The 11250-nt window shown below is 44.0% G+C and overlaps 1 long non-coding RNA gene across 1 annotated transcript; it reads left to right on the forward strand.

Annotated features, from left to right (window-relative positions):
- Nucleotides 1-1374: 1374 nt before the first annotated feature.
- Nucleotides 1375-8976, forward strand: LOC144372424 (uncharacterized). The gene is made up of 3 exons (XR_013432443.1): nucleotides 1375-1637; nucleotides 2242-2368; nucleotides 8272-8976. It is a non-coding gene; the product is annotated as an uncharacterized LOC144372424 (long non-coding RNA).
- Nucleotides 8977-11250: the final 2274 nt, after the last annotated feature.

Genomic DNA, 11250 nt, shown 5'->3' on the forward strand with positions numbered 1-11250 from the left:
TTCCATGTATTTGTTGATCAATTGTATTTCTTCTTCTGTGAAGTGTCTGTCCAGTTCTTAGCCCATTTATTGATTGGGGTTATTTGTATTATTATTATCATTATTATTATTATTAAGTTTTTTTTGAGTTCTTTACATATCCTGGAGATTAATGCTCTATCTCAGGTACATGTAGTAAAGATTTTCTCCCATTCTGGAGACTCTCTCTTCCTGTTACTTTTTTATATTCTATTTAGAGACAGGGTCTTACTAAGATGATTAGGGCCTCGCTAAGTTGCTGAGACTGGTTTTGAACTTGTGATCCTTCTGCCTCAGCCTCCTGAGCCACTGGGATACTTCTCCTTTCTTGACACTTAAATAGGGCACTGTATTGCAGGTATATTCATGTCCAAGGTTATCTAGTGTTTAAGTTTGTGGCTAGGGCTGACACCCTGAGAAGTTTCATTCAGTCTATATCATGGCTCAGACACAAGCTTCTGCCTGAAGTACCTGGCATGATTTTTTCTGCACTGTGAAACTATCTCTACAGGTGGAAAAGCTTACCAGGCTTTGCAACTATTGGCTTCTATTGACCAATCAATCACATGCCTGACTCTTAGGACAACAGCATATACCCACCTCCAGGCTGGATCCCATCTCCAGGCTGGACTGCTCACAGTATCTGCCCTGCACTCCACAGCTATGGGTGTTTCTTTACATCCCAACCCTTACTCTGCTGTGCTTGTGATCCTTCCCCCACTCCAGCAGAGCAGGGGCTTCCTTAGGACTGTGACAGTCATTTTTTTCCTCTATACCCTGGCAATAGTAGTTGCCCAGCCCCTTAATAAAGTTTTAAATGAATAAACGAAAGAAAGAATAAATGAATGAGTACATTTTCCTTCCTTACAGGCCTAAGTCAGCACAAATCACTTGTTCTTTTCCCCAAAAGTGTCCTTTGTTTCTTCTCCCTGAGGGGACTGTTTCATGGGTTTCTTGAATCCTTCCCAGGCACACAGTAGTGTAACCACAAGATCAGCTACCTAATTTGTAGGGCCCACTGAAAAATGAAAACGCAAGGCTCCTACTTCTAATTATTATTCTAATAATTTTGAAGCTTAAAAATTCTTTAAAATTCACAAACTTAAATTATTGGGACTGGGGTTGTGGCTCAGCGGTATAGCACACACCTACTGTGCTTGAGGCACTGGATTTGAACCTCAGCACCACATATAAAAATAAAAAATAAAAGTATTGTATCCACCTACAACTAAAAAAAGTTTTAAAAAATATTAAATTATTAAGAAGTATTAAGAATTTCAAAACAGAGCTGCATTAATCCTTTCTAAGAGCCAGGCAATGAGTCTGGCCCATGGTCCATGGTTGCAGGTCCATGAAGTCTGCTGTGTCTAGCCACCTATTTGAAATTACCCTGCATGCCATGCCCTTCCATCTGGTAACTGCAACTTTTATTTGAGGACCCAACTATGTATGTAGCTTGAATGGGACTAACATCACCTCACTATTCCAGGTGTGGATGTGTGATCTGGCCTGGTCAATGAGAGAACTGCATCCTCCTGGCCATGATTGGTTCAAGGATGGGCATGTGACTCAAGCATAACCAATGAGAATATGCCTCAGAATTTTGCTTCAAAAAGGAGGTACTTTTTTCTTGTGCTGTTAACTTGGTCATCAGTTGGGAAACCCTTCCTGGGAAAAAACTGATACTGAAAAAGCAGGGCTGAAATGATGAGATGAGATTCCTGCCAACATCTGATTGAGCTGATCTTCTATTTGTTTCTGTTCTTTCTTTCATTCCTCTTCTTGTTCTTTTAAAATATGAACCAATAAATTTCCTACTTGGCCTAAGCCAGCTTATGTTGGTTTCACTCACTTGAAACTGAGAGAGACCTGACTAATGGGTTGGAGCTTAATAAATGCCTTTCAGTTTGAATGATATACTGCAAGGACTTGAAGGAGTCCATTGTTTAGTTCTAGTTCTGTCACCGTTCTCTGCTTGGTTTCTTCGGACTGGAATATCAAGGCAGGAAATAGAATAGCCTAAAAGCTGTGACTGGGTTATTAAAATGAGAATTTAATAGTATGTTAAGGATTATTTCTTATCCATGCTCATTTTTTATGTGTGTAGAGGGAGACAGAAGGGGAAGGCCTTTCTGCTTTGGGGATTTGAAAACAGTTTTTAACATTAAATGTGTCTACTTTTTATAATATGAAAGGATCATTATTAAGTTTATTTTTTCATAGGATTTGAAGAGAATCAACTCAGACCATCTTGCCTTTCCAGACCGAGCACTGGTTCCAGATAGCTAACTCTGACCAGCCATGCCAACCCTTCCTGTGAGGACAAGTTTAGGGGTACACAGCAGTCCAGGTGAGCCCCATTCTTTCTCACCCCAGGACTCAGCCTGCTGCTCCTCCCTCTCTGCTCAGCGTCTACCATCTGCAGGCCAGTTGGGGGCTTACTGACTTGGGCCTACCCACAGCCCTGCCTGCATCCTTTCACCATAGTTTCATTTGGACTCTTGAGCCAAGGTCTCAGTTTGCTGATTCCACTGCCAACAGCAAACATTATCTATCTTCTGGATATGCTGACAAGAAAACCATTTTTTTGTTTTGTTTTGTTTTACCCTTCGGGGCCAGCCAAAATCAGAGGCCAGTTAATCTTCCTGGTGATCTCATCTGAGTATGCTTCTCATCTGCCCAGAATGGAGCCTAATCTGTGCTTGGCTGCAATGCTGTGAAAGCCCCACCTCATTCATCTGCCCCTGAAGGTGACCTGATAGTCATTGCTGAGGATGGTGCTGGGTTGTCCTCTTTCCCCCTGAGTTTCCTGTTCTATCTGCTCCCACAGATCCTTCACTGAATCCTTTTTGCCTTTTTGAAGCTTGATAATTCCATGGATTCCACCTGTCCTATGCCCTCTCATGGCTCTCAGGTAGAACCTTCCAGTACCTCTCCCCAGCACCAGTCCTGCCATCTTCCTGGATAAGCTGAATATTTTTTTGTCTCAGCCAGTATCCTAACCTCAAATTTGTTTACCTCCTCAACTTCAGTGACCTCCGTCTCTCCACCACTTCAGCTATGACTATGTCTTATGCGTTCTCAAAACTCAGAACTGAAATGTTAAGCTCCAAACCACACCCTCTCCTTTTCTTTTCTTTCTTCTTTTGGTATAGGGGATTCAACCCAGGGCATTTATACCACTGAGTTATATCCCTAGCTCCTTTTATTTATTTATTTTTTCTAGGCAGGGTTTTGCTAAATTTCTGAGACTACCCTTGAACTTGTGATCATCCTGCCTCAGTCTCCTGAGTCTCTGGGATTGTAGGTGTGGGCCATTGTGCCTGGCCTCAAATCCCATTTCCTAACTTCAATTCCCTTCAGTTCCTTGGTTTCCGGCATTAATACTGTAAGACATTTAGCATTTTTGTTTATAAAGACCCATGGACAATGGACAAATCCATTTTCCCTGAATTCACACATTCAGAGCCAGGAGTGTAGCTTAGTGATAGAGCACTTGCCTAGCAAGTGTGAGGCCCTGGATTTCATTCCCAAGACAAACCAAAAAAACAAAAACAACAACAACAAAATCATATTCAACAAATATCTATTGACTCCACACGTGTGCCCAGCAGTGCCTGGCACCGCACATAAACCTTCACTATATTGGGAGGAGGTTGCAGTGACCTATTGCTGTGTAATGAAGCTCTCCAAAACATAGTGTCTTTAAATAATAAGAATTTATTAAGCTTCAAAAATCTCTTCCAGAATTGGGTCAGGACCAGGTTAGGCAACTCTTCTGCTGAACTGTGTCATTGGCATCATCTGGGGTCATTCACTCATCTACAGGCAGTGGACAGCTGGTGTGGGCTGATGGGTCCATCACTCATGTCTCTTTTATATGCTCTTAAACATGTCCTCTCTGACTCCATGGAAAGCCTGCAATTTCTTACAACATGGCGGTCTTAAAGTAGTCAGACTCATTACATGGTAGCTAGTTTCCAAGAGTAAAATCGAAAGTGAACAGGCCAGGTAAAAGTTAGACCCAGCATCCTTTCTGCCTCATTCTGTCATTCAGAGCAAGTAATAAGAAATAGTAAGTCCAGTCCAGATTCAGCGGAAGAAGAAATAAGCCTCGCTTCTTGACAAGTAGAGTAACGTAAATGTACAGTGAGAGGAGAAGGTAAGGGTGGCCATTTTGAAGATTATCTCCTTAAGAGGAGAGAGACATTAAATATACAAAAACGGGAAAATACTAGGTAATAAGAGCTGCTCAGAGAATTGAAACAGGATGACTTGACAGAAAATGACCTATAGATTGAGGGAGTTGTCAGGGAAAATCTCTCTGAGAAAATGATATTTAAATATCCTAAAAGGCAAGAAATGTCCAGCTGTGTAAGGTCTAGGCAGGAGGAAGATCTAGTAAAAGCTCTAAAAGGGGGATGAGCTGAGCATGTTTAAGAACTAGAAATGAGTGTATGTTAGGGGTTTAGACAAAGACAGAGCAGGAGGGTTAGGAAGAGGGTAGACAGGCAGGAGGGGCCATATCAAGTGAACTAGGGGAAGAAGACTGGACCATACTCCCAGCCCAGCTCATGAAAGCCACTGAAGGGTTTCAAGCAGACAAGGGACACAGTACAACTTACATTATTAAAAGGTCCCTCTGGCTGCCTCATAGACAACAGGCTGTGAAGAAAAGTATGGAAATAGCAAGACCTGTCAGGGGGCGGCAGCAGGAGCCCAGGACAGAGGACATGGTGGCTTGCTCTGGGTGCTGGCTGCCAGGAGGAGGAAAAGCAGAGATAAATTTGGGAAATGGACCAGCAGGCAGTCCTGAGGATTGAGCCTGTTTTGTCTTGGTTCAGTCTCCTTCATGCCTGGACGATCAAAACTCCTGCACATTCCTCACCCAAACTCAGACCTCAGAGCTAGTGCCCCTCCTTAAACTGGCATTTTAGAGTTTTCTAGATAATTTTAAATTCATTGTCTTTGCATATCAGGGAGCCCTTCATGACAGGCTCTGCCTTCCCATGTGTTAGATCTATTTCCTCTTCTTGTCCCCCATCTGCCCTTTGCTCCAGCCATGCCTAATTTTTCTGTTCCCTGATCCCATCAGCCTGTGCCTGGCATGGGCTGTTTCTTCTACCTAGAATCATTCTTCTCCCTCATTCCATTATTTCACATACCCAACTTCTATTACTCCTTTAAAATATAACAGTGTCAGCTCTTCCACTAAGCCTTGTTTATTTAGATGGTTATGCAGCACGGCAGCATAGATGTCCAAGTCCTTGTTTGTCTTTTCCAGTTAACTGGGTAGGGACAGTCACTGCAACCTGGTGGAGTGTTCCAGAAGCTGACACTAGCATGTTTGCCATAGTTTGCTCTTGGAGTCTGAAAATGTACATTACAAGATCAAATCATAGCAGAAAGAGATATTTGTAGATCCTGTTATGAGGTCCTCTGTTCTTTTCAGCTGATACTGGGAGGCTACCCTCACCACCTTAGAGGCCTGCAAGTCTCCAGGGGAGAACTTACATAAGTTCCCCATTGCTCAAGCTTCTCCAGGAAGCATCTGCCCTCTGTACTTGGGACAATCAACATCACTGCTGGTAACAGTATTTACTCCTGGCAGAAGGAGGACTCTAATCGCCATTTTCCCCTAGGAATGGTTTCTGGGAAAATCTGAAATGCTTACTGCTGGCAACACAAAGTTTAATGTGATACTTTAGGTCACAGGCTCTAAAATCCAGAGCCAGAGCTGGTCATTGCCTCTGATCTTCAGATTCTCATAGCCATTTGCCCAATGGTCTTCCCTACCTGGATGTCCACCAAACTTGGCAGATCTAAAATTGCACTCATCACCTCTCTTGCCCTCACATACCCCTGACTGGCAGTTCACCAGTGAGCAATGAGAGGATGAATCATTGGTGGATATTTTTTGGGTTACTCTCCTCTTCATTCCTATTGCCAGAATTCTGGTCCAAGTCCTTGGTTTCTCTGGTCTACATAGCCACATTGTCCCCTCCACCAACATTCTACCCTCCTCTGCTTTCCAGGGGATCTGTCAATATGCTAATCTAACCTTGGCCTTTCCCCTGTCTGAAATATGTTAATTCCCACCACTGGTTACCAAACTGCATGCGAATCACGTAGAGAGCTTCTTAAAAGTACAGATTTCTTGTACTTTATTCTTTTTTCATGGAATAAAGTGTTGCCCAATTCTAAAATAAAAAAAAATAAAATCAATAGAGATTATTGTTTTTTAAATGCAGATTCTGCTGGTTTTGGTAGCACATGCCTCTAGTCCCAGCTACTCGGAAGGCTGAGGCAGGAGGATTGCTTGAGCCCAGGAGTTTGAGGCCAGCCTGGGTAACACAGTAAGAACCTGTCTTTTAAAAAGAAAAAATATTGTTTTAAAAAATGCAGATTTCTGAATCCCTTTCCGTATCCAATAAATCTGATATTCTGCTGGGTGGGGACCAACAGAAGCATGCCTTTAATTGGTGCCCAAGGATTCTGATAGAGCCTGGACATGCACCCGGAGAATAGCTGTGATCCACAGGATAAAGTTAAACTTGGTGGTTCACTCTCCCTGCCCTTCTCATGTGTCCCTTGTCCCCTGTCAGGCAAGGTCCTCCTCATCTTCCCTGCCTCCTCTACTCTTTCCCCACACACCTTGCTCTCTAAGGTACATCTCATTTTCTCCTTTGCTCTTTTTGCCTGGTGTCAGGAATGTCCTCCTGATTGACCCCCTGTCCATGGGGCAACTCTTAGCTATATCTTTTATAGCTGATACAAGGTATCAGCATTACCTGGGAGCTTGTTTCAAATGCAGAATCACAGGCCCTTCCCCAGCCCTGCTGAAGCAGGCTGTCAGTGCTTCCTGTGCACATCAGCAAATAAGAAGCACAGACATACAACGTGGTTCAAGAGCCACTCCTCCAGGAAGCCATTCCAGACACACTCATCAAGTAATCATTCTTCCAAACCAATACCAGGAATTGTGACCACCGTAATTGCAACATCTCAAAAGTTAGGACTTTCATAGTTCAGTTCCAGAGAACTGTCAGGTTTAAAGTGGCCCAAGGGATATTTTATCCCTAGGCAGCCCCCAAGTCAAGAAAATATCCTCTCTACTTCCTGTGGTCCCATGCCTGTCTCCTACCCACTCTCTGCTGGTGCTCAGCCCACAGGAGGTGCGTCATCTAGCTGGGTCCCCCTGCCTACTCTGGTTCTCTTTCAGCCCTTTCAGCCTTTCTTCTGAGAAAACAGCCAGAATGGCCTAGTCTCTTTCTGCTGGCAGGAGGAGTGAGGTCAGCAGCACCTTATAGTTTCAGTGGGTTCTGAGCCCCTCCCTGTCTTGGTAGAAATATTTCCAGGGAAAGTTCTGGATTCCTTTTCTAAGATGTAGGGCATCTATACCAAAAAAAAAAAAGCCTCAGTGGATAAGAGAGAAGCCCTAGGTCAGCTGTCTACCAGCTGCTCTGAGTCTCAGCCAGGGCTCTGGGCAAGAAGGAGCTCAATGCTCTTGGCATCTACCTAAGCATGGAGACTGGAGATCACCAGTCTGGGGCAGGCTGGGTGTCTGGCACATGTGGAAGTTCTCATTGAAGTGTTCCCTGGAGCCATTAACTCCTTCAGGGGGACACTGGCCATCCAAGGAGCTCCCAGCTGAGTCCTGGGTTGCTTTAGAAGAAGAGTGAGGAACCGAGGCTGTGGGCCCTGGCGTGACTGTGCTCACCTAGGACATTTATGGTATATTTATTTATTTTTTAGGCTGAATGGAGGCGAGAGGGTTCTATTATTGGGTATGAGGTGAGAACTCTTTGTCATAATCTAGATTTTGATAGTGGAATATTTCCCTTCCTCATTTTAAAAATATGACTGTTTATGACATATAGGAGCCATGTATCACATGTGCTATGCAATAGTATTAGATGTTTGACTTTTTATTTTTTAAAAGCATTTCTAAAGATTAAACTCAGGGCCTCCTGCTCGCTGGGTGAGTGCTCTACTACTGAGCTATATTCCAGCCCCTAGAAACTTGACTTACATTGTACTAGTGAACATATCTTCTTCAGAGTTGAAAATGAGACCCAGAAGCTCATGTAGCTTTTAGAACCTGAAGTAGAACCTTGCACTTCTGATTGCCACCTCCCCACCCCTTCCTCTGTAGGCCTTCCAGAAGCATACCATGGAAACTTATTCCAGAGGATCTGCTATGGCCCAGTGAATTGGGGACCATCCAATGAATCATACCCTTCTTTGTTTCAGGATGCCATAAGAGGAAATCACAGAAGGAACAGCTCTTCTGAGTTTGTTTCTTCTTTGGGCAAAGAAGTGCAGTGAAGAATGTTGTCAAGTAGGAAATCAACCCAAGCTTCCACATCCTTCTGAAGAGTCCCATTGCATATGAAAATGTTTAAAGCTTTATAGTAAAGAAATCTGTTTTATTCCTTCTAACCCAGTGCTTCCCAAACTTATTTTTTCTTGGCATTCTTATCAACTTCCCACAGGCACTGTGAGAAAAGCTGGGTCCTATCAGGCTGATTGTCCTCAATCAAATGTCTAGAGAATTTTTTATCGTAGGCCCAGAGTCAGACATTACTCTTAGAAAACACTGGGAACAAAGAGAATGATTCAATAATTTGAAGAAAAATAAAGGCAAGAGTTTTTGTTCTTTTGCAGGCTTTTTTCTCTTTGGCTATTCTAAATGAATAGGTTGAAGAATTGGTTTTAGTTGAATTTCTTCCCGTTAATCTTTTCCAGTGCCACCAGGGAGGGTGGAAATGCCTGCTTTTAATAGTGATTAGAGAGGGCCCCATGGTTAGATCAAATCAGGACTTCACTTCCTCCCCTTCTGTGTGTGCATTAGCGAAGCCTGTAAGAATGCTTCTCCATGGCCACTGATCCCAGCCAGGAGCCTGCCAGGAGCCTGGACAGCTGGCAGCCGCTCTTACCAGAGCTCTACCACTAACCTCCCCCTCTTCCTTCATCTTCCTGTCTCCCTACCCTCTTACTTCTCTGTGATTCTACCCTGGTTAGAAATTTCTTATTGGTTTAATGGTTTACAGAAAGAAGGCCTTGAAGTTCTGCTCAATTGGTATTTGAATGCAGATGGAAACACACTGTAGCTCTTTACTTAGAACAGTGCATGCACTCTCCTCCTATAGTCCTCAGAACTAAGAAGGGGGAGGGGTTTGGGCAACAGGAAGGATAGGCTTAGCCCTCAAGGTAACCAAGGTGCAGGTTGATTTCTCATCCATACCCACTTGCTCCCCCTCCTGTCCATCCTTGGTCCTCACTCTCTTCTGTGGGCTCACGTCTGTCCCACTCTGACGCAGTTTTAAGAGATAGGGCCATAGGAGGAAGGACTGGCAGATTTGTGCAACCTTCGCAGGCTGCAACTTGAACCTCTGGGCTACTATCTGCTGGGTAAGATTGGGCTTGTGAGATATGACTTGCTAGGGCAACAGAGAGATGCTCAGCTCCCTCTGCCTGCTTCACAGGACACAAAAACAATGTGACCAAGAAGGACAGTTTGCAGAATCAATGGCAGGACACCAGCTGAGAGGCAGCTCTGAGATGGGCTTCTGGAGCTTCCCTCACTTCCTCCAGCCCACAGTGTGTGTCTTCCTTCCCTGTGAGTTCAACACCTGCCTAGTTCAACCTTCCCTCTCTCAGGATTCATACCTCCTGACCTCCTCACCTCCAACTACTTCCTCCTTATTTCCAAAACAATGTCTCACATCCATCTGTCTCTCTTCTGTGGCCTCTGCCAGAGTTTGAGTCTCTATTTTTCCCCTGCCATCAGTAGTCATGTCTCTCCTTCTTCTCTTTGGTGGCTTCCCTGAACTAAAAGTCTTTTCAGTGACCCATTTTCTGGCCCCTGCCCCATCTCAGACCCTGTCTCTGCTCACTGTAAGAGGCTTGCTTCCTGTCAGTTCTGAGCAGGGCTCGCCCGAGGAGCCTGAGACAGTGCAGTCACCTGGGACCCAGCTCCTGGAAGGAGCCATGTGCCTGGGTGTAATGCACTGTTGTCACCATCTTGAATCTGTGTTCTTTAAGTGAAGTTAGATGGGAAAATGGGACATGCCATCTGTACTGGACTGGGAACCTCACCAAGTCTGTATTCCCACCTCCAGCCATCCCCTTCCTCCCTGGCCAGGTACATTGGCAGAGGGAAGCCCACATTCTGCCATTGTCCTTTACCCCTGAAAGGGGCTTGGGTTGGGTGACAAGGAAGGCTGGAGTGAGGCGTGTTGGGGTGGCATCTTGTATAGGCACAGCAGAGTCTTCTCTGCCTACTAGGGAGCCCCTGGTGCCTTTGGCAAGGTCTCTCATCCTGTCTGGCCCAATGCAGATACTAAGCACGTCCCAGGACAGAGGTCATAATCTTGTGGGGTTTCCCATCTGCCGTGGGTAGGGGTAATGAGCCCCTGGTGTGGAAACTGATTCTCCCACCCCAGCCAGGGTCACATTTTCATTTGTTTATTAAATGGACTTATCAAAATTTACAGCCAGTACTTGTTCTAACAGTTTTGGGGCCTCCGTCCAGATGCTCTTCCCCTGGCTGTCTTTCCCATCTTTAGGGCCATGCACAGCCCACCTCCTCAGATAGTTCTACCCTCCTGCTCTTATCCAAGGCAGCCCCAACCTGTTTCTGTGTTTGTTTTCTTCATATTGTGCATCATAATTTGTAATAATGCATTTGTTTTGTTGCTTGTATTGTATTCTGCACAAATATTAAGCTCCAGGAGAGCAGGTTGCTACCTGTCTTGTTCAGTTAGATCCATGTCACTTATCAGTCTTCAGTACAGTGTTTGTCATGTAGTATATGCTCAACAAATATTTGTTGAATTAATAAATAAATTTATTTCAAATACTGCATGGAGAATAAATAACAAACACATCCTGTATGCTTAAATTAATAACATTTTATGGAAGATTTTTAAAAAAAAATATTGGGGACAATTATACACAAATAATAATACAAATCCTCTAGCCGGATACAATGGCACATGCCTATAATATCAGCAATTTAAGAGGCTGAGGCAGGAGAATCACAAGTTCAAAGCCAGTCTGACAACTCAGCAAGACCCTATCTCAAAAAATAAAAAAAAATACAAAAAGGGCTGTGAATGTAGTTCAGTAGTAAAGCACCACTGGGTTGAACTCCAGTACTAGAAAAAAAATTCTGCAAATATTATTTTTTAAGTTGCCCTTTTTCTCTCCAAAACAAATCTGCAAGGA

This window comes from Ictidomys tridecemlineatus, unplaced genomic scaffold (genome assembly GCF_052094955.1).
Source record: "Ictidomys tridecemlineatus isolate mIctTri1 unplaced genomic scaffold, mIctTri1.hap1 Scaffold_103, whole genome shotgun sequence".
Classification (NCBI taxonomy): domain Eukaryota; kingdom Metazoa; phylum Chordata; class Mammalia; order Rodentia; family Sciuridae; genus Ictidomys; species Ictidomys tridecemlineatus.